This window comes from Ceratotherium simum, chromosome 3 (assembly GCF_057802395.1).
Source record: "Ceratotherium simum simum isolate JZ-2026a chromosome 3, ASM5780239v1, whole genome shotgun sequence".
NCBI classification, from domain to species: Eukaryota; Metazoa; Chordata; class Mammalia; order Perissodactyla; family Rhinocerotidae; genus Ceratotherium; species Ceratotherium simum.
This window is the reverse complement of record NC_141902.1, coordinates 76,012,843-76,036,769: the sequence shown is the minus strand read 5'-3', so window position 1 is coordinate 76,036,769 and position 23,927 is coordinate 76,012,843. Positions and strand designations below refer to the sequence as shown.

The following is a 23,927-nucleotide window of genomic DNA, read 5'->3' as shown; positions in this document are numbered from 1 at the left end:
ACATTGGTGCAATACATAAGCTGAGAATTCAAATCCCTAAGCTCATCTTTTTCTTTCATCACTTTCTCCAGTGACGTTAGGAGAAAAAAATCAAAGTCATTATATTTCTTAGTTTTCTAAAAGTGTTTGAAAGTATAATATACAGAGTTATTTAGCCCCATCCTCTTATAAGTGGCTGGTTAGGAATATCCAGTTCAAATAATTTGAATATGTATAAACAGTTAATGCCCTGGAAATATATTGCTCTTCTTACTCCTGGAAAGAGTCATTAGCATCATTAAATTTAATCAAATGGTAGAGCAATTTGAGAAACCCCAGAGCCAACTCAGAAAACTCATCTTTAAAATTCTATTCTCTAGAATCAGTCTTCACTCCAAAGCTATTTTAGTAAGCATTCTCCAGAAAAACAGAACTTATAGATTAGATAGATAGGCATATAGATAGATGACAGATAGATAGATAGATAGATAGATAGATAGATAGATAGATGAGGACATTTATCATAGGAATTGGCTCAGGTGGTTATAGATGACAAAGTCCCACTCTTTGTCATCTGCTAGCTAGATAACCAGAAAAGCAAGTGGCAAATTGTGTTTAGATCCAAAAACCTGAGAACCATGAGAGCCCATGTTGTAACTTCTAGTTCCATGCTTAAGACATGAGAATGCAGCGCGCCCTTGGAGTAAGTCCCAGAGTCCAAATACTGAGAACCAAAATGTTCTAATGTTTGAAGGCAGGAAAAGATGGACATTTCAGCTCTAAGAGAGGAGAGGGAATTGGTCCTCCTTTGCCTATTTTTCTTTTGTGGCTCTCTATTGCGATTGGATGATGCTTTCGCACATTGGTGAAAGTGGATCTCTTTACTCTGTATAGGGAATCAAATGCTAATCTTTTCCAGAAGCACACTCAGATATACTACAAGTAATATTTATCAGCTATGTGGACTTCTCTTAGCCCAATAAAATTAACTCTAAAATTAACCATCACAAGTTCACCGCTTGTTGACTTGACTACTATACCCATCACCTTCAACAATACTTAATCTTCAAATAAAGACAATAATGAGGTTATTATACTGCCTACCATGATGGAAGTATCCTGCATACTATCAAAAACACACTAACACCTTCCCTAGAAGAGGAGGTAAAGTCCTTGAGGGATGTTTACTCTTTTCCTAGATATCCTATAAAAACTAGTATGATATAAAATTAGCAATGCTTAAATGCTATGATATGAAATCAGTATGTCTCATATTACATGCTAGGAGAATAAAAGAGGATAGAAAACAAAGATATTTGCTTAATATATGTATATCTATACGCAAACATATTCATAACAAAATGAGAAAATATTCATGACAATTATAATCCTTGTTTCTGTAACTGTTCACTTGGTAATAGGTGGATTTACAACTATATTCTTCTACAACTCATTCTATATTCACCTTGCATCAGCTAGTACTTCAACAAGTGGTTGTTCTTTACCTGACAAAGTAAAAACTTTCAATCCTGAAGGGTCTGGGCCATTACTAGTGCTACTTGGATTTTGTCTTTGTAGTTTTCCATTGACCTTAATAACAGGGCATTGGTTGTACTGAGATACCCTAAGGGATATTCTGTATACCAGGCATACTGTTCCTTAACTCCATTGTGAAGTAGTTGTACAATTTCCCATTTGTAGTGACACAGATTATTTAGTTTCCCAAACTTTACTCAAACTCTTGAACCCTCTCCTAGGACTATGTATGCACTTCCTTATAATATCCTTACTGTGAATGCTGCTAAGACAGTTTAACAAGGGTCTCTTACACTCCAGTCTGATCATCCTCAATATCTAACCAGGTTTCTTATTGTCTGTCATCCAGCGGGTGATAACTGACCAATCTGGCCTGTCTTCATCAAGAATCCTGTTAGGTCAGTTTAGCCAAAATCTCCCTTACTCTTCATATTTGCTTTTAGTAATTTTCCATCTACTGAACCTCACGAGGTTCCCTGGCTATAACTTCCCATTTGCCTGTGCTAATTTAGGATTTGATTCTGTTTCTATACTAAGATCTTTTTTCCTTTATTGCAATAGTCCTGAATAAAATTTATTTTTATCCCTTTAAAACTCTGATTTTTCTTTTACAGTAATAATGTTTCAACTTGGAAAGATCAGATTCAACTTTGGAGCTCCAGACCCCTCACCCAGGATGCAAAGCATGCACGATGGAAGAATTTGTCCTCACTCCTGACTGTTTGATGGGAGATCCTTGGGTAAGTCCAACTCCTAAACCATTGGCCCAGACAGATGCCACTTGAAACTGGTAGGGACAGATTTTGAGTCATAGGATTTTGAATCTACAATTTTGGTTAGAGTCCTAGACAAACAGGGATGGGTAAGAGTCCTAGGATCCTGTCTAAGAAGTTGTGTTAGAGTCCCAGGCAAGCACAGGCTCTATTAGAGTCCCAGGTTTCTCTGTTCATAGGTATATAGTACCACTAGTTACAAATATGGAAGCTTCTAGTGGACTGAAAACACACCTCTTGAACCCCTGTTGTATGCTCAACCAACTCAGTCTACTTTCTTTCTTAGTGGTACGATTTTACTAAGAATAATTTGGAACTTCAGTGGCTTCTTTGGGAAACTTATAACTCCCAAATGGGCTCCACTAAAACCTTTCCCCCTTCCCGTCAAAGTTGCTCCCCTTTCCTCCACTTACTGCTTTGAATCTTCCCTCCAGTTTCCTTGAGTCCCTTCGTATCTTCCCCTTCATACCCGTGATTCCTCTGTTTCTCTGTCCACCCTGTATGACTTTTCCTTTTCCTCTTCAGCCCCATAGCTCCCACAGTCACTTGAACCATACACCTTCTAAATTAAATCATGGCATCACAAGAGACTAATGGACCCCCAAAAGCAAACACCTGTGGCTGAAAAGAGAAAAAATAAAAAAGGCTAATTGGAAACATAACTTGATGTTTTGTCCCCTCATATGGATTTGAAGACATCCAGACAGCTGCTACAGCTGCTAAGTATTTCCTCAGTCACTGGCCTAAAATTTACTCCATAGCCTCCATCAGATTACATGTCAGGGCAAAAGAAAATCTTAACAGTCTGCTTCACATTATTTGTATACAGATAACTTTAACTGGCCCACTGGCAGAAATACAATCCAGATTAAAATATTAGATGGTGATAAACAAGTGAGCTTCTATTACCATATTTTATTGAGTCGGGGCTAAAATTTTAGAATGAAAGCTCTAAGATGTCTATTTGCATCTCTCTGTAAATTTCTGTATGTATGTGTGCATGTATGTTATGTATGTGTGACATTTTCTACCTCTGGATGATATTGCTAAATTAATTCATAAAATCTCTTAACGGAGATATACTCAAATTGACTTAGAGATAAGTAAGTGCTCCTATAAATTAAATATTCCTAAAATATAGAAATAAATAAATATAGAAATAAATCTAATTTTTTAAAGTTCCTTTGAGATAATTTTGTTAAAGCTAGTTTTAAAAATTGTTGTCACATGAAAACAGGCATGTCTTCAGAGTTGTCAGCATTAAATGCAATGCAGACATAATTTCTTTAATCTATGTTTAGTAGTCAAACAAGCTTATGTTATCTCCATTAGGTATTTAAGATTATAAACCTAAAAATACAACCAGTGGTAAAATGTAATTTAAAAATGAGTTGCTTGATATATGTCAATCACTGCAGAAAATTAAGAAGAAAAAAAGGAAGAATCATATGTTTAAGTTTTTATGTTATTTACTCTTAGATTTTTTAAATACTTGCTAAATTTGTCAGCTAGAAAAATAACTTAGGATGGTGGGTATATTTGTTTGTTTAGCTCATGTAATGTTCATGATCAATTCAAATATAATTGTTAAGAAGAAGTGAATTAAATAGATGTTAGTGGGATAAAATTTTATAAATGAACTTTTTACAATGATTTTTTTATTATATGTCAACTTAAAAATAATTCCACAAAGCTTTTTGGTAACTTGAAATCTTAAAGCTATACTAAGTTAAGGTAAATAATTGATATTTGTTGAATATCTAAGTCACTTACAAATGAGATGAAATATTGAAATATTAATTGCTGAAGATAATTTTATCAACTTTAGGTATTTTATTTTTATAAAGTATAGAGAAAGTAAATATATTTGGGTCTGTTAATAAACATGATATTTGTACTATGAAAAGTCAATACCTCTAAAAATTATAAAATGATATATTCATAAATTTGCCTCAGAATGATAATATGTGGCAGTCAGTTAAAAATTGCTCAAGTCCTAGTTTTCCCTAAAAAGAAAGATGAATAAGGGTTAAAAATTCTAATCAACATTTGCAAAAATGACACTACTGTGACTAACAAGGACAAATTTAAAAAAACCCCTCAGTATGCAAGGAAATAAGATGTGTTTTTGAAAAGAAAATAGATGAAGAACGCATTTTTGTTAACAGTCAAGAAGAGTAACTTTGTCCTAAACCAGAATGACTGGTTATTGCAGAATGAAAAAGTTGAAAACAGTAAGACAAAAAAATGAATGGATATTTAAAAAGAAAAAAAAAGTTTTGGAATGTTTGGAAAAGGAATGTTATCTTGTGTGCTCAATGCTGGAAGATTGGATGAGTTTATTTCTTTGGGTGAGATTTTTTTTAATTAGCCTTAAAATGAATAATGCACTGATGCATATTCAGAATTTGGTTTTCTCTCTACTAAAATAAAGTTTTCTTAGATTAATAGTTTGCTATTAATACGAAACTGTAAAAACGTTTTTCTTTATCTTTTAAATATTCTACCTAGAAAACCAAGACTTTGTGTCTAAATAATGTCTTGTGCTTCACGTTGTCTTCATCAGGTCTTTGATTACTTAAAAACAGAGTCTTCCCAATATTAAAAGAGCTAGATTTTTTTACAACTATGTAACTTTATGTGTTTGCCTTTGAAATCTTTTTTATTGTCTCTTTGGTAAAATGGTAACTTTTGTTTCACAGTGATACTATTTAGTCAAGTGTCAGACTCTTTTGACATTTTTGTCAACTTCCCAAAACAGATTATAAATGGAGTCTTTTAATTCAAACAACATTGAGATTTCCCAGAAGGCCAGTGGAATATTTCAAAGGATTTGTCTCTCACCTTGTAAAAGGGAGTTGATAAACAAAATTTGCGGGAGAGTTGTCATATAAGCAGTGATAATAAAGCTTTGTAGGTTAAATGTATATGGATATATTTTACTAATATAGGTATCACAGAAATTATATGAAGTTCATAGAAATTTATCAATACACTCATTGCCTCCTCTTCTGAGGCCCCTCTCTGATAAACATGTACTTGCATACATATATCTTCTTGTTTTTTGTTCATTGAAAGTGGTCCATTCATTGTCACCAGTTTTCCAATTATGTTCCTTTCAAGTTACTGACCATCAAGCTAAAGCATTGGCCACAGCCCACGAATCAGTATATAAGCAACTTCTGTCCATTTCTTCTTCCAAACAAAGTAAACAACCAGGTGCAATGCCCAAATTTCTGCCAACTAGGAGGATTCCCCTTTGTCACTGTCCTTCAGAGATGTCACTGTCCTTCAGAGATGTCCCAGAGAGGGGCTGTAGTGCTGCAGCTCTCCACTGTCAGGTGCTGACTGCATATTGTGCAGAACCATCTGTAAACCAGGCCCTCTTTTTTCTTCTTTTGTGAACTGATCTAAGAGAGTTATCCATAAGGTCATAAGTGCAGGTTGGGAAGGAGAAGGCAGTGTAGCAGGTGTAAGGAACATGGGCATTTGAGCCACTCAAATGTAACTTACACATGCTTTCAGGAAGTGCCCAGGCTTGATCACCTATACACCACTTTCATTTCCACACAGTATTTCAGTGCACTCTCAGCTTGATGACTTGCTAGATCAGGTAACACCCATTTCATGAGGGACAGCTGCAGTCAAATGGTAACTTGGTGGCCCATGGTCAAATATTCAGTGTCTGGTAGACTCGGGTCAAGAGTTGTTTCTCAAAAGTATAGTTATTTCTAAAAAATATAGTAGATAACTGCAGATAATAGCACAACCTTGCTCCAAATTTTTAAATACCTGACCAGTGATTCACCTACTGGGGCTGCAAAAGGCACCAAACAAAAATTCTCTGTCAATAAAACTGCTAGAACCATTGAGTCTGCCTGAATATATGGATCAAGTGAAAAAGCAGCTTGCATTAAACTTAGACCAGTCGCAGAGTCATTTCTTGTTTTGGCCCCACTCAAAACTAGCAGCTTTTCAGGTAATTCCATAAATGGACAGAAATCACACACTGAAATGTAGAATGTTTTCTCAAAAATCCCACAAGACATTGTTCCTCTTTCTTGGTTGTAGGAGGGGCCAGATGCAAAAACTTAGAAGGAATATGTGGACAATCCTCACACCACTGGACTCCTAGAAATTTTACTAAGATAGAAGTCCTTGATTTTAATCAGAATTACTCCATATCCTCTGACACACAAATGTCTTACCAATGTGTCTAGAGAAGTTGCTCTTCCTGCTCACTCGATGCAATCAGCATAATGTCGTAAATGTAATAGACCGACGTGATATCTTTTGGAAGGGAAAGATAATCAAGGTCTCTGAAAATTTAAGTTGTGGCATAGTGCTGGAGAATTAATATGCCTCTGAAGTAGGACCATGAAAGTATACTGCTTCCTTTACCAACTGAAATAAAATTGTTTCAGATGGAGATTAAGGAAAGAGTGAAGAAAAAAGAATTTTCCAGATCAATAGCTGCATACATGGTACTAGGGGTGTATGAATTTGCTCAAGCAATTAAACAACATTTGGTACAGCAGCTGCAGTTCAAGTCACCACTTGGTTAAGCTTGTGATACTCCATTGTCTTTCTCCAAGTTCATCTGTTTTATGGACAGGCAAAATACAAGAGTTGAATGGGGATTGGTGGGAATCAATACCTCTGCATTTCAAAGATTTGACGGTGGCACAAATCTCTGCAATCCCTGTAGGAATGTGGTATTGCTTTTGATTAACTACTTTCCTTGGTATAGGTAGTTTTAATAGCTTACATTTGGCCTTTCTCATCATGATAGCACTCACCCCTCAGGTCACTGAACCAATGTGTGGAGACTGTCACCTGTGGAATATTCTATTCCAATTATGCATTCTAGAATTGGGGAAATAGCCACAGGATAGGTCCAGGGATCCACTGGACTTACTGAGAGATGGAACTGAGCTCAAATTCTATTCGTCAGCTACCTTTCAAAAGTCCCTGCTCTGACAGGAAGGCCACAGTGAAGTTTTGGTCTGCCAGAAACCAAGTAAGTTCAGAGCCAGTGTCCAGTATCCCCTAATTTTCTGCGTTTCCTTTCTCCCGATACACAATTACTTTAGTAAAAGGCAGTAGGTCCCTTTGGGGAAGGCTGTGAGAAAGAGAAATGGTATATTTTTTTTGGTAATGTACTGGTGTCCTTCGTGCAGGGGATCTTGTCACCTCTTCGTTCAAGCGGTTCTGGTTCTATAAACTAGCTCATGTCTGCAAATCAATTGAGGGACTTAGACTGTCTATTTTTATGATCAATATAAACTTTTTTTCAGTTGACCTAAAAATTTTCTGCTTATACTGATGAAGTAAGTATTTAGTAGACTTTGTATGTCTTTTCTTATAGAAACACCATGATTAACTAGTCATTGCCATATATCTGTGCTAGTCAGACTATTCTGATTGCTGCTTTGACTCTGAAGTTCATTATAGTAACCACAACACCTTGCCTTTGGATGTTGAGTAAAGCCTCTTGGCCCTTGCCACTCTGGAATCCAATTACTCTAACTTTTAGATTTTCTAAGTGAGTTGATGCAATTTTCATTTTAACATCTGGCCTACAGAAAACAGCAATCACTGAGTTCTTCAAGGATTCTGGGGTTTCACTCCCAAATTTCTTCATTAAAGTATCGGTGAAAGTTGTGTCTCTTGGAGACTCCTAGTTTGGTTGAGTAGGTCTTAAATGACAAATCCACTCTAACATTTCATTGTCCCTAAGCTTTTGCGTCCCTTCCTCTACATTGAACTAAGGGAGATCCAGCATTTCCATTGCTCATCATAGGCCATCCTTTGATCCACACTTCAGCCAACCAACTCAATAAATTGTTAAACTACCATATGATCCAGCTATTCCACTGTTGGGTATTTATCCAAAGAACTTGAAAACACCAATTTGCAAAGGTACATGCACCCCTGTGTTCATTGCAGCCTTATTCACAATAGCCAAGACTTGGAAGCAACCTAAGTGCCCATCAAGGGACGAATGGATAAAGAAGCTGTGGTATATATACACAATGGAATACTACTCAGCCATAAGAAACGACGAAATCCAGCCATTTGTGACAACATGGATGGACATTGAGGGTATAATGCAAAGTGAAATAAGTCAGAGGGAGAAGGCCAAATACCGTATGATTTCCTTCATTAAGTAGTAGATAATAACAACAATAAACAAACACATAGGGACAGAGATTGGATTGGTGGTTACCAGAGGGGAAGGGGGGAGGGTGGAGGGTGAAGGGGATAATTCGGTACATGTGTGTGGTGATGGGTTGTGGTTGGTATTTTGGTGGTGAACATGATGTAGTCCATGCGGGAATGGAAGTACAATGATGTACACCTGAAATTTTTGCAATGTTATAAACCAATGTTACTGCAATAAAAAAAAATAAAATAAAATAAAATAAATTAAAAAAAAAAAAAAAGCTCTTTGTAAGTCTCCATGCTGCACATTAAATGCAGAATCTCTGCTTAGGGTGCCCATATCAAAAAATTCGTCATGTTCCAACTTTATATCCCATCCACCATTACCCCACACTCTTGATATCTATTGCCTCACATATTACCAGATTTCTGCTTGTATAATTTAGAACATTCAAGTAATTCTTTAAGACTATAGTGCATCTTATCATGGGCCACACTTTGTATCTCACCTTTATGTCCCTGATAAAACTTGAGACTAGTCATAAGTGGCAGCTGCCTAAGGAGAGTCCATTGCTGTTTCCTCAAGCAGTGCAGAGTTAATGCCCTGAGATGGAGGTGTAAAGTCTGATACTACTGTGGATTGGGTGTCTGCTACCATTTGGGTGGGAGGCCACTTCCACTTGCAAAGAAGACTCCTCAGGAATTAGGGGTTCAATGTCATCTACTTCATCAGGGTCTTCCCACACAGCTTCATTCCACATTACAGGATCCCATTCTTTTTCAATCAGTGCCCTCACTTTAATAGTAACACTCTAGGAGTCTTGGATTCCAAGTTGAATTGAAATTCAGGAAATCACAGTTTGATTTTCAGCAATTTTAGCCCTGACAGGAGATAAGTCTCTCCCTTAGTGGACACCTAGAAGTTCTTATCATTTATGCAACTTTTTAGCTGAGAATTCAAATCTTAGAGCTCATTTTTTTCTTCTAGAAAATTTCCAGCAACATATGGAAGAAGTAACTAGCATCATTAAATTCCTTAGTTTTTCAAAAATGTTTGAAAGTATCATAAACAGAGTTACTTAGTTTCTTGCTTCTTATAAGAGTTTAATTAGGAATATCCAAAGCAGATATGTTGTGTATCTCTAAAGTTCTCACCATGAACTATCAGTGCTCTCTTTATTACTGAAAGTAATAAACCTCCTTTAATAATATTAGAGAGCCAATTCCAGGACCCCAGAAGTAATTTAAAAAACATATCTTTAAAATTCTGTTCAACTAGAACCTCTCTCAATGTCAAAATATGTAGAAGTCAAGTTTCTGGGAAAAAAAACTGAACAAGTAAGATATATATATATATATACTTAGATAAATTGGTAGATATATAGATAGATATATAGATGTTAGATGATAGATAAATAGGTATATAGATAGTTGGTAGATATAGATAGATGGGTGGGTAGATAGATAGATAGATAGATAGATAGATAGATAGATAGATAATAGATAGAAGAGATTTATTATAGGAATTAGCTCAGGCATTTATGGAGGCTGAGAAGTCCCACAATGTGACATCTGTAAGCTGGAGAATGAGGAAATCCTGCGAAGTTAATTCAGTCTAAGTCTGAAAAACTAAGAACCGTGGCACCCAGGGACTCCTAGTCCCAGGCCCAAGGCCTAAGAACCAGGGGGATTCTGGTTAAGTTTCATCGCCCCCACACCCAAAAATCAGAAACTCTTACATGAGAGAGCAAGAAAAGATGGATGTCCCAGCTCAAAAGAGGAGAAGGAATTGGCCCTCTCTTCACCTTTTTGTTCTCTCCTGGCCCTCAATTGATTAGATGCTGCCTGTCAGCATTGGTGAGGGCAGATGTCTTTACTGAGTCTTCTGATCAAAGCTTCCAGAAACACCCCTCGACACAGGGACACCCAAAAATAATGTTTTACCAGCTATATGGACATCCCTTAGTCACGTCAAGTTGACACAAAATTAACCATCACATGTGCACCACTCATCAACTTGACACCTATACACATTGCCTTAAAACATACTTAAGCTCCAAATAAAAACAATAACAAAGTCATAATTCTGCCTAATATGATACAGCTATCTGATTATAACCAAAAACACAATAACCCCTTCCTCAGAAGAGGAAGTAAAGTCCTTGAATGATGTTTGCTCCTCTCCTAGATATCCCATAACATATAGTATGATGTAAAATTCATGATATTTAAATACCATAATATAAAGCCATACATCCCATGTGCATGATAAGGGAATAAGAGAGGATAGAAAAATATATTTGCTTAATATATGTGTGTATACATGCAAACATATTTATAACAAAATAAGGGGGAAATACTCATGACAATTATAGTCCTTTTTTCTTGAACTGGTCATGAGTTTGTAGCTGGATTCATAACTACTTTCTTCTGCTACCCATTCTGTATTTCCTTTGCCTCAACAAGCAACTCAACTGGTTCTGGGTCATTACTGGTGATGTGACCCAAACTTTCATTCCTGAAGAGTCTGGGCCATTGCTAGTCCTGCTTGGATTAGGTTGTGGTAGTGTTCCATTGACCTTAATAATAGGGCATTGTAATACTAAGAGACTCTAAGGAATCTCCTGTGTTTCAAACATACTCTCCCCTACCTGCATTGTAGAGTAGCACTCCAATTTCACCTTGATAGTGACAAAGATTCTTTGCTTGACTGAATGTTAATCAGGATCCTGAACCATCCCGTAATCGTATTTGTGCACTTCCTTATAATATCCTTAGTCAAAACTCTGCTAAGTCAGTATATCAAGAGTCTCTTATCATCCATCCTCCATGTCTGATCACCCTTGATATCTAATCAGGTTTCTTATCTTTCATCATCCACCAGATGATGGCTAATCAACCTGGCCTATCTTCAGCAAGAATCCTGTTAGGTCAGTTTAGATAGAATTCCCCCTTACTCTTTTTTTTTTTTTTTTTTTTTTTTTTTTTTTTAAAGATTTTATTTATTCATTTTTTTCCCCCCCAAAGCCCCAGTAGATAGTTGTATGTCATAGGTTCACATCCTTCTAGTTGCTGTACGTGGGACTCGGCCTCGGGTTGGACGGAGAAGTGGTGCCCTGGGGCGTGCCCGGGATCCGAACCCGGGCCGCCAGCATCAGAGCGCGCGCACTTAACCGCTAAGCCACGGAGCCGGCCCACCCCTTACTCTTAATGCTTCCTTTTATTAATTTTCCATCCACTGAACCCAAGAGGCTCTTTGGCTATAAGTTCACACTTGCCCATGCTGTATTCAAAATTGAGCCTGGTTCTATATTGAGGTCTTTTTTACCCTATTGCAATGGTCCTGAATAAAATCTGTTTTTATCTATTTAACTACTACCCAGCTATGATTTTTCTTTGACAGTTATGGCACCACTACTTGGATAAGATCATATTCATCACTCAAACCCCGGACCCTTCACCCAAGACTCAAAATATGCACCTTTGGAGCCTCTGTCTTCACTGCTGACTGATTGATCAAGGATCTATTGGTGAGTCTTACTGCTAAACCATTTCTATAGGAATGTCCTTTGAAACTGATAGGGAAATATTTTGATTCTTAAGATTTTGAGTGTACTCTGGAACCTGGGTTAAAGTCCCAGACAAACGGAGTCTGGGTTAGACTCCTGGGTTTCACAGGTGCAAAAAATATTATATGCCATATAAATAAATAATTTTCCTTATCAAATGAATTCTCATCAGAACTATAGCAAAGGCCATTTTAAGTCATTTGTCATTCACAGACTGTGATTGTTTGACTTTGATATTTCTCTCAAAGTATTTATAATCAGCTACAGTAAAGAATACTCCATGGTGGTGTCGGGGGAAGAGGGAGAATCTCCCTCTGCCCTTTCCCTTAAGGTTCTTCTGGCTGGCCAAATAATCAACAAGACGGGTTAGCAGGAGAAAATAATACCAAGTTTAATAACATGTATACATGGGAGAAACTCAGAAATGAGCAACTCGTCCCTCTGTCTAAGCTGCTTGCTTAAGTATTGCAGCTAAAGGCGAAGGAACGTGTTGGGGGTGGGTAGTGGCCTGGGACTTCAGAGGGCAGAAGGACAATTCTTTTCAGGGTCATCTATTGATAATTTGGTCAGGGAGAGAGAGAGTTTTTTGATAAAAGGGGCTTGGTGCCCCTCCCATTGCAACATCTATTTTACATTATCTTTATAGCCATCATGATAGAAGATCTGTTCCAGGAATGAGCCACCATGCCAGATTCTCTAGGCAGTTAGTGGGGGAGATCAAATATCATTATTGTCTTCAGCTCGAAATAATCCGCATACCAGAGTGGTGCTTCCTGGGGCAGCTTGCCCTGAGCACCATCAGTGGCATCATGGGAATGACTTTGAGACATGCCTCTAGGCTGAGTAAGAATTTGCAAAAGTAATGAAGAAGCTGATGGATTCATAAAACTGCTAACCCAAGGTCTAGCAGAATAAGAATTAATTATACGGGCCTGAAAGAACTTATGAGAACCATTGTGATTTTTAATGAATTTGTTTGAAACATTGCTGGTTTTAAATGTTTATTCAAGATTAAAGGAAATCTTATCCTCAAGCTATGTGTAACTGACAGCAATTTGATAAAGTATACCTTTGTGAACAAAGATGCCATAATTACTTTCTCTTCCTACATGATCTCCCGGAATTTGAAAACTCTTAGTGTGCATTCTTATTTTTGTGTAAATATAATTACTTTTATAAATTCAATAAGAATCTGTTCTCCTTGTAACAGGACACTATTGGAAACTCTGGTTATATTACAAAGGTCTTGACTAGAATATCATTTTGAGAATAATGTGTATCAAATAAAATATGACCAGACAGCTATAAGGAAATAAGGTTGACTTTAAGGAGCCAATGCTTATAAACATCATTATGGAAAAACCAGCCTGAACATTTCTTGTAAGATTTCCCACCTTACATGTCAATAAGGAAGGTCACTTTCTGGAATGCCCAGGTCTCAGGATATTTTCAGGATCCCTAGAGGAGGAGAGGAATTTACTCAAATCTATAGGTTTTGCAGGTGAAATCTGATGGCAAGCTCTTGGCATGCTTTTCAATCCTGGAGAGGCTTTGAAAAGTCCAAATCTGAGATTCCTTATGAATAGTTCCAGCAGAGCAAACTCAAGAGACCTAGGTGATCAATCATTATTCTTGCTGCACTTATGTAAATAACCAGGGTTTAATGGGACTAGACTTATTGGCAAACAAATTAGTCTTATTTTAATTATCTCTGATTGAATGATGGTGACTGTAGAGAGAAAAATTGTGTTTCAATGGAAAATTGTAATATACCCTTTTGGGTTCCATCTTGCAAATTTTGCCAATCCATGCCAAAGCCTGAATTTTTCTACTTCCCCATGCCTACCTTGTCTTGGTGGTTGTGATAACATTTTGTCACTGCCACCTGGAATCAAATTACTCCTACTCATTTATATTATCCAAAAATGTAGCTGTGGTGCCACTATTAAATGCTGTCCTATACACAAGAGAAATCACAAAGCTCATCAATGATATGGGGCCCCCCCCTTAAAAGTATTGCTGAAAGGTATGTGTTCTGGATCTACCCTGTGTGGGTGTGTAGGCTTTAAATGACAAATCTACTGTAGCATTACCTTGTCCCTGAGCATTGGAATACTTTCCTCTATATTAAACACAGATCTGGCATTTCCGTTTTGCTCACAGTGGGCCATCTTTTGATCCATTTTTCAGCCACCATCCCAACAAACTGTTAGAACTCTTTCTAACTTCCCACCCTGCAACATCAAATGCAAAATCTTTGCTTCATAAGCCCACATAAATGAATTTGGTTGATCCAATTTTATGTTTCTTTCACCATTATCCTATACCCTTAATATCCATTCTCATACATAGTCCCCAGATTTCTGCTTGTATAAATTAGAAAACTCAGTTTTTTCTTTTGGAGCGTAGTGCAGCTCCTAATGGATCACATTTATGCACCTCACTCTTTGAGGCTTGCTGTTAGTTGAGTCTGTTCATAAGTGGCAACTGCCTCAGGAGGCCATTGACATTACTCAGATGATGCAGGGCTAATCCCCTCAGATGGAGGTAGAAAGGCTGATTCCTCTGTGGATTGGGAGGCTGCTCCAGCTAGGGATGGGAAGACCACTTTTGCTTGTGGTAAGGAGACCACATAATCTGGGAGTGTGAGTCCACCTAAGTTGGCAAAAAAGACTCCTCAGAATTTAGGAGATTAATATCTCCAGCTTCATCAGGATCCTCCACATTTTTTTATGCCACTTTATAGGATAATAGTCTTTAACAATCCGTGCCCTGGCTTTACGTGGACACGCTAGGTATATGGGAGTTTAACTTACTTGAAATGTATCCAATCACAGAACCGTACCAATTTCAACCCTGACAGAGATAAAGATCTCCCTCAAGATACTACACGGTTTCTAGGTCACTGATGCAAGCTTGTTCCGAGAATCAGAATATCTGAGCTTGTCCTTTTCTTTTACCACTTTGTCCAGCAACATTAGAAGGAACAAACCAATATCATTATATTTCTTAGTTTTTCAAAAGTAACATAAGCAAAGTTACTTCACTACTTGCTGCTTATAAGTGGTTGATTAGGAACATCCATTGCAGATATTTTAAATTTCTCTATAAATAGGCAAGACCATGGAAAATAGTGCTTTGTTTACTACTGGAAATAGAGTCACTAATGTCTTTAAATCTAATCAAATTAGAAAGCAGTTCCAGAAACCCTAGAACCAATTCAGAAAACTCATCTTTAACATATTTTTCTCTAGAACTTCTGTCCATACCAAAATCTGTTTCAGGGTTCTCCACACAAAAAAAAAAAAAAACAGAACTTATAGGATAGATACCTAATAGGCAGAAGATAAGCAGGTAGATATACAAGGACACATACTATAGAAATTGGCTCAAGTGGTTATGGAGGACAGATGTCCCACAACATTCCACATGCTAGCTAGAGAACCAGGAAAGCCAGTGGTATAATTCAGTTTGAGTCCAAAGGCCTGAAAAACAGGGGAGCTGATGGTGTAAGTCTTACTCCTAACACAAAAGCCATTGAATGAGGGGGCCCTAGGTGTAAGTCCCAGAGTTCAAAGAAAGGCCTGATGAGCAAGAGCTCTGATGTCTGGGGGCAGGAAAAGATAGACATCCAATCTCAAGGAGAAAAGAAAGAATTTTCCCTTCTTTTGCCTTTTTGTTCTATCGTGGCCCTTTATTTGATTGAATGATACTCTCCCACATTGTTGAGGGAAGATCTCTTTACTGAGTCACTGAATCAAATGCTAATCCCATCCAGAAACATCCTCACAGATGCACTCAGAAGTACTGTTTTACCATCGTGTACTTCTGTTAGCCTTGTCAAGTTGACACATAAAATTAACCATCATAATTCCATCACATCAACTTGACACCTATACACATCACCTTTGACTGTACTTAATCTTCAAATAAATACAATAACAAGGTCATAATTCTTCCTACCATGATACAAGTAACTTGTGTACTACCAAAAACACACTAACGTCTTCCCCAGAAGAGGAGGTGAAGTCCTTGAGTGACGTATACTCTTCTCCTTGATATCCCATAAAAAAGACAATTGCTGTGTATGTATATATTCACATAAACACACACACACACACACGTAAACATAGCAAAATTAGGAGGAAATACTCATGACAATTACAGTTCTCATTTTTGTAAATGGCCACTTAGTCATAGCTAGATTTATAACTCCTTTCTTCTGCTAACCATTTTGTGTTCCCTTTTCATCAGAAGCACCTCAGCTGGTGGTAGTTTTTTAGCTGGTGGGGTGACTCAAAACTTAATCCCTGAAGGGTCTGGGTCCTTAGTAGTCCTGCTTGGACTGGGTTGTAATTTAGTTGTAAAATAGTAAGAGAAACCCTAAGGGATACCCTGTATTCCAGACACACTCTTCCTTCACTCCATTGTGGAGTAGTTTGTTTCAATTTCTCCTTGGTAGTGACATAGACTCTTTGCTTCACCAAACTGTGGTCAGGCTCCTGAAGGTTCTCCTAGGCCAATCAGTGTACTTCCTTTTAAAATCCTTAGTATAAACCCTGCTAAATTAGCTTAGCAACAGTCTCTTATATGATCCTCCATATTTGATCACCCTTAATATCTAATCTCGTTTCTCATCTTCCACTATCCACCTAGTAATGACTGGTCAACCTGGCCTGACTTTAGTAAGAATCCCATTAGGTTTGTTTAGCCAGAATCCCCCTTACCCTTGACATTTGCTCTTAGTAATTTTCCATCCACTGAACCCCACCAGGCTCCCTGACTATAAAATCCAACTTGCCCATGCTGTATTTAGAATTGAGCTGTTTCCATACTGAGATATCTCTTCACCTATTGTAATAGTCCTGAATAAAATTTTGTTTTACCCCTTTAAAACTCTGGTTCTTCTTTGACAGTTATAATGCTGCAACTATGAGAGTACAGATTCATCACTGGATCCCTGGAGTCCTCACTCAGGATGCTGGGTGTGAAACTTTGAAGACTTTGTCTTCATTCCTGACTAATTTATTGAGGATCTTTTGGTGAGCACACTCCTAAATGATTGGTTCAGACAAATATCCCTTGAATATGGTAGGATAAGTTTTGGAGTATGTTTTAGAATATGTGTTAGAGTCTTAGAAAAACAGAGACTGGGTAAGAGTCCTAGGTTTCTCTCTAAGTAGCTGGGTTACCATCACAAGCAAGCATAAGCTGTGATAGAATCCCAGGCAAACAGGAGTTGGGTTAGAGAGCCAAACTTCTCTGTTCATAACTATAGTGTTACCATTATTTAAGAACTTGAGAGTGTCTCAGTAGACTAAAAACTCCATTCGTGAACCCTTGATGAGTATATGCTCCACCAACACTGTTCACTTCCTTTCTTGTTGGCATGATTTTACTAAGAATAATTTTGAACTCCAATGGCCTCTTGGAGAAACTTAAGATCTTCCAATATGGCTCCTTAAACCTCTCTCTTTCTATCACGGATGCTCCTGCTTCCTCCTTTTACTGCTTTGGATCTTCTCTCCAATTCACTTGAATCCTCTAATATGTCCCATTCAAACTCCTACATTCTCCATCCTTCTGTCCATCCTGCCAGACTTTTCCTCTCACATATCAGCCCCTTCGCACCCTACTCTCACTTGAGCTTTATGCCCCTACCCTCCAGCAAGGGCTCAAAGGACTAAGGACTCCCACATGCAATCACTAGAGGCTGGTAAGAGAAAAAAGCCTATTAGAAAACAGAACTGAATGCTCTGTCCCCTCAGCTGGGCTTTGGAGACATCCAGACAGCTACTAGATATTTCTTTAGTCAAATTTACTCCACAGCCTCCATCAGGTCAAAAGAATATTTTAGAAGTCTCCTCCAATTTATTGATAAACAGCTAACCTTAACTTGTCCCATTTGTCAGAAACACAATTCAGATGAAAATATAAAGTAGATATAAACCTGTGATATTGTATTACTATGTTTTAGTTTCACGGCTAAAAAATTTTTAATGAAAGCTGTAAGATGTCTTTTTCCCTCTGTAATTTTATGTATGCTTATGTATGTATGTAGTATTCATGTGTTTCATGGATATGGGTTTTTTCTATGTCTGGATCATATTATAAATTAATTTATAAAATCTTTTAATGGAGTTGTATTCAAATTGGCTTAGAGATAAACAAGTGCTTCTATAAATTAGGTATTCCTATAACACTCAGAAATAAAGAAACATCATTTTTTTAATGTTTCCTTGATCTGGGACAAGGTTTTGTAAATAAAGCTAGTTTGAAAAATTGTTGGTAAAATAAAAACAGGCGTGTCTTCATAGTTAACAGCTTTAAATATAATGCAAACATACTTTTTTTTCTACCTAGGTTTACTAGTCAAACAAGCTTAAGCTATCTTTCTAGATGGTTAAATTATAAAACTATAAATCTAACCAAGAAAAAAAAAGTATAGAATAAAAGTAAGTTGCTTGATCCATTTCAAGCCTGGTATTCAAGAAAAAAAAAAGAAAAACAAAGAGGAAAGAACTATACATCTAACTCTAAGTTCTTTGCTTCTGTAATTTTTTTGATAGTTGCTTAATTTGTCAACAAGAAAAATAACATCATAAGATATCTAGATTTGTTTGGTTACCTCATGAAATTTTTATGGTCACTTCAAGCATAATTATTAAGGACAAGTGAATTAAATAAATGTAAGTGGGATAAAATATTAAAAATTAGACTTTAAAAATAGATGTTTTATAATATGTTTACTTAAAAATAGTTCCACAGACCTTTTGATAACTTTAAACTTTATCACCAAACTAAGTAATGGTAAATAATACTGTTTTTTTTAATGTTTGTTTTCAAGATTTAAGTAAACCTTTTTCTCTTACTCTATGTGTAACTTACAGATTTGGTAAAGTAATCCTTTGTGAACAAAGATGTAACATTTACTTTTTTCCTGCCTGATCTGCTACAATTTGGAAATTCTTAGTGAGTATTCTTATTTTTATTGCAATAAAGTTATTTACATAAATTCAATCTGAATCTCATCTCCTCATAACAGGACACAATTGAAAATATTGGTTATAATACCAAGGCTTTGACTGTAATGTCATATTTGATAACAATGTGCATTGAATCACATATGACCCAAGAGCTTTAAGGACTAATTGACTTTAGGGAGCTAACATTTTTAAAGCTTCATTTGGAAAAACTGGCCCACATCTTGCTAATAGTGTTCCCTTCCTTGCAGGGGAGTAAGGCTGGTCTCTTTCTGGCAGGCCAAAGGACCTCAGGGTATTTTGGAGAACATGAGGAAAAGGAGTTCAGCCAAATCTAGGTATCGCAGGCAAAAGCTTGTGGCAATTTCTTAGCTTCTCTTCCTAGCCTGAGAGGCTTTGAAACGTCTAATCTGAGATCCTTATGAAAAGTCCCAGCAAAGCAAACTCAAAAGACCTATGTGGCCAATCACTATTCTTGCTGCACTCATTTAGTAATCAGGCCAAAGTTAATGAGACTACATGTTTAGCAAAAAAATTAATCTGACATTGATTCTTTCTGGTAGAACAGGTGGTGACTATAGAAAGGACAATTATGTTTCAATGGAAAACTATACAGTACAACTTGTTAGTTCAGTCTTGTACATTTTGCCAGTCCTTGACAAACCTTCAGTTCTTTTAGTTTCCTCAAGTATCTGGCTACACCTCTCCAAATTAATGTTTCCAATTTTTCTCCCTTCTGACTTGGAATCATTGAGAACAAAACGGCCCTTTTCTCTAAGCCCTGCAAGCTGAAACTGGGCAACATGAAATAAATTTCAAGGAAATCACCACAACAGACCATGGATGGGCAATCTTCATGCCCGCTGCTGTGTGGACCACTCAGGAAGTTCACTGGAACACCTCATGTCACCACCACAACATTCAACTAAAATCAGTATTACCATGTATTGCCTCTTCTGTCCTCACACTATCATCTAACGATGCTTGGGGCTTAACATCTGCAATTCTTCTCCACTGACTTCCCTCTGGAATCAGAAGCTGGGTTTTTAACATTTATTCTTTCTATTCCTTTAATTTTCATAGTTTCATAGAAACCTCCCCTCAGTAAATGCCTGAGGGCTAGCACCATATAGCATATTCTCTACTACCAAGTGTCAACAGATGATTCAGCAGGTCTTCAATAAACAAAACAACTGAAAAAAAATGGGCTTATATTTTTCTAATGAAAGAAAAATGTCTCTTTTTTTTCTTTGAACAACGGGGGACTGACAAAGTTTCTATGCTCATTCAAACTTTAGTCAAACTCCTAAACCTTCTCCTAGGACCATCTGTGTACTTCTTGTAAAATCCTTAGCAAAGGATTCTCATCCTCTATATTTGATCACCCTTAATATATAATGGGATTTCTTATCTTCCACCATCCACCACATGATATCTGATCAGTCTGGCCTGTCTTGAGCAAGTTCCTGTTAGGTTGGTTTAGCCCAACCTAAATACTTATGTTTTATACTTAATGTTTCCCCTTAGTAATTTTCCATCCACCAGCCTCCTTGCTATAAATTCCAACCTGCCCGTGCTGTATTTAGAAATGACCCCACTTCTATACTGAGTTATCTTTTCCCCATTGCAATAGGATTGAAAAAAATTATTTCCCGCCTTAACTCAGGTCCTCCTTTGACAGTTTTCAGAATCAAAACACCCATCCAACACAGTAACTTTCTTCCTTGCCTGTTGATTCAGAGCCATGAAGAGCCAAAAGTAGCCGTTGGGTAGTTTTAATGACCCTTTCAAGGGAATTATTGTTTTGTGTCCTGGTGGGAGCATTCCTTCCTCTGGAACTAAGACCTCTAGGTCACCCTGGCATAACATCATGGGAACAAAAAGCAAAAAAGTTGCTATTGGGTCACTAGAGGTAACAGTGAATGGTGCCACTCCCATTTGCACTCCTTGATTCCTGGACCCTTGAATGCTGGCTATTAGAACAATAGCACCATATATTGATCACTGATTCAGAGCATTAACAGCCTCTTGGTAAACTTTGTCCCAGCCCTGCAACATATTGCTTCAAGTAAAACTATTGTTCAATTGTCCTAGAACTTTAATATTTATACGTATCAAGCAAGATTTTAGTAGGCTTTCTATCTTTTTCACTTATAGGAACACCATGAGTAACTAGCCAAAGCAAAGGTCTGTACAAGTCAGACTATGCTGTTTGCTGCTTTGACACTGCTGTTCATTACAGTAACTATGCCTCTTTTGCCCTTGGTTGATGATCAAAAGAACTTAGGCCCTGCCATCCTAGGATGCACTTAGTCCACTGCATTTAGATTTTCCAGTGGAGTGACTGGGGTTCCTACTGTAAAGTCATATGAATAGAGAAGAGCAATCACGTGATTCTTTAAGGATGCTGGGACTCCACTCCCTAATTTTTTTGTAGAAAATTGGTGAAAGTTCTGTTCTGGACCTCCCAGTGTTGATGAGTAGGTCTTCAATGACAAATCCACTATAACATTCTAATCTCCCTAAGACTTGAATTTCTTTCTCCACGTTAAACCAAGGGAGGATGTGGCCTTTCAATTTCACTGATGATTGGTGGGCCATGTTTCAGCCAACCAATCATTAGAGCTGTTAGAGCTCTTTTTATCTCCCCTGGCTCTACCATTAAATGTAGAATCTGTTTAGTAGGCCCAATAAATCTGGCTGCTCCAACTGTATATTCCTTCCACCATTATTCCACACACTTGATATGCATTGTCATGCATATTCCCCAGATCTGCTTGTATAAGTTAGAAAACTCAAGTAGTTTTTTTGGAGCATAGCACACCCTCTCATGGCTCACAATTTGTGCCTCACCATTAGGGGCCTGCTGGGACATGAGTCTAATCATAGGTGGTGACTGTTTCGAGGGATTCTATTACCTTTTTCTCATGCAGTGCAGGATTAATGCTCTCAGACTGAGGTGGAAAGGCTGATAGCACTGTGGATTCAGAGGTTGCTACAACTTGGGGAGGGGATGCCACTGACACTGGGCTGGGGGTGTGTAGGCCACTTCCACTGGGCTTGGGAGACAATTCCCACTTCCAAAGAAGACTCGTCAGAATTTAGGGGTTCGATGTCCCCAACTTTATCAAAGTCATGGCACACATTCCCATCTCATATTAAAAGATCACATTTTTTCCCAATCAATGTGAGACCAAGTTAACATGACAGACTCCATCTTATTCTCACTGTGTGCTTTGGAGACACATTTACAATTGCACATAGGCAAGCTAACCAGTGACCAGTCAGTAATCAGCAGAGAGAATGGCTTGTTAGCAGAAGATTTAAGTCCTCTACCCAAACTGTTCCCTCTCTCCCTGATAAGAAAATAACTGTTTTCTTAGATTCCTCAGGAATGTCACATTCAGCAGATCTGAAACTTTTGTCTATGGAGAGGCACCCAATAGTCTGTGGTCATCCAACACCTGGCACGCCTGAGCCCCTTCCCCAACCCCATTTGCCTTATGTAAGTTGTTTCCAATCAGTTCCCTTTTAAGATGGTTTTTTGGGGGGCGATAGCCCACGATCTTCCAATCAGCTAGCTCATCACTTAAATAAAAGTGTCTCTCTATCCACCACCTTGCCTCTTAATGGACTGGCTTTGTCCTGTGGTGAGCAGATTAAGCCCTTGCTCGATATCAAATGTCCTTACTTTAACAGTAGGGTCTTTGGGACCCTGGGAGTTCAACTTGCCTTAAAGTTCAGCCAATCACAGTTTGATTTTCAGCCATTTCAGCCCTACCAGGAGATAAGGCTCTCCCTCAGGCTCACTTAGAAGCTCTTAGGCCATTGATGCAAGCCTGCATTAATAATCAGAATCCTGCTGAGGTGGATTAAGTGGATTAAGGTGGATTAAGTACCTTTTCAATACTTAAATATATGATATAAATAGAACATCTTATGTTATAAGGGAATAAGACAGGATAGAAAAGAAAGATATTTGCTTAGTATATGCATGTATACACATAAGCATATTCATAATGAAATAAGGATAAAATGCTCATGACAATTACAGTCCTCGTTTCTGTAACTGGTCACTAGGTCATAGCTGGTATTTACACATACCTTCTTCTACTACCCATATCTATTCCCTTTGCCTCAGCAAGCACCTCATCTGGTTGTGGTTCTTTATCTGGTTATGGGACCAAAACCTTCATTCCTGAAGGGTCTGGGCCATTACTTCTATTAGTTGGATTGAGTTGTTGTAGGTTCCCATTGACCATAATCACAGTACATGGTAATATTAAGAGAAACACTGAGTACTAACAAATACTCTTTGCCTGACCAAACTTTAGTCAGATTACTGAACCAGCCCCTAAGTCTGTCTTGTAATAGTCTTAGTAAGAACCATGATAAGTCAGTGTATCAAGAGTCTCTCATCCTCCATTTCTGATCACCCTTGACATCTAATTGGGTTTCTTATCTTCCATCATCCACCAGGTGATGTCAAATCAGAATGGCTTGTCTTCAGCAAAAAAATTTTTAGGTGATTTTAGCCAAAATTCTTCTTACCCTTGATATTTCCTCTTAGTAATTTTCCACTTACTGACCCACACTAGGTTCCTTGGCTGTAAATTCCCAATAGCTTATGCTGTATTTGGAATTAAGCCCCATTCTATATTGAAGTCTCTTTTCCCCTATTGCAATAGTCCTGAATAATACCTGTTTTTACCACTTTACTAATGTTCATCTTGGAATTATCTTTGACAGTTAAGATGCTGTGACTCAGGTAGGATCAGATTCATCTTTGGAGCCCTGGGCTCCTCACCCAAGACCGTAAGTTTTTATCTTTGAAGACACTGTCTTCACTTCTGACTGATTAATCAGGTATCCACTGGTGAATCTGACTCTTAAACCTTTGGACCAGACAAATTTTCCGAATG

At 37.6% G+C, this 23,927-nt stretch overlaps 1 long non-coding RNA gene across 1 annotated transcript; it reads left to right on the top strand.

The window, feature by feature from the left end:
* The first annotated feature begins 2,133 nt into the window (after positions 1-2,133).
* On the top strand, positions 2,134-19,042 carry LOC147917652 (uncharacterized). The gene is made up of 4 exons (XR_015551735.1): positions 2,134-2,255; positions 11,857-11,983; positions 16,939-17,064; positions 18,913-19,042. It is a non-coding gene; the product is annotated as an uncharacterized LOC147917652 (long non-coding RNA).
* The last annotated feature ends 4,885 nt before the right edge of the window (positions 19,043-23,927 follow it).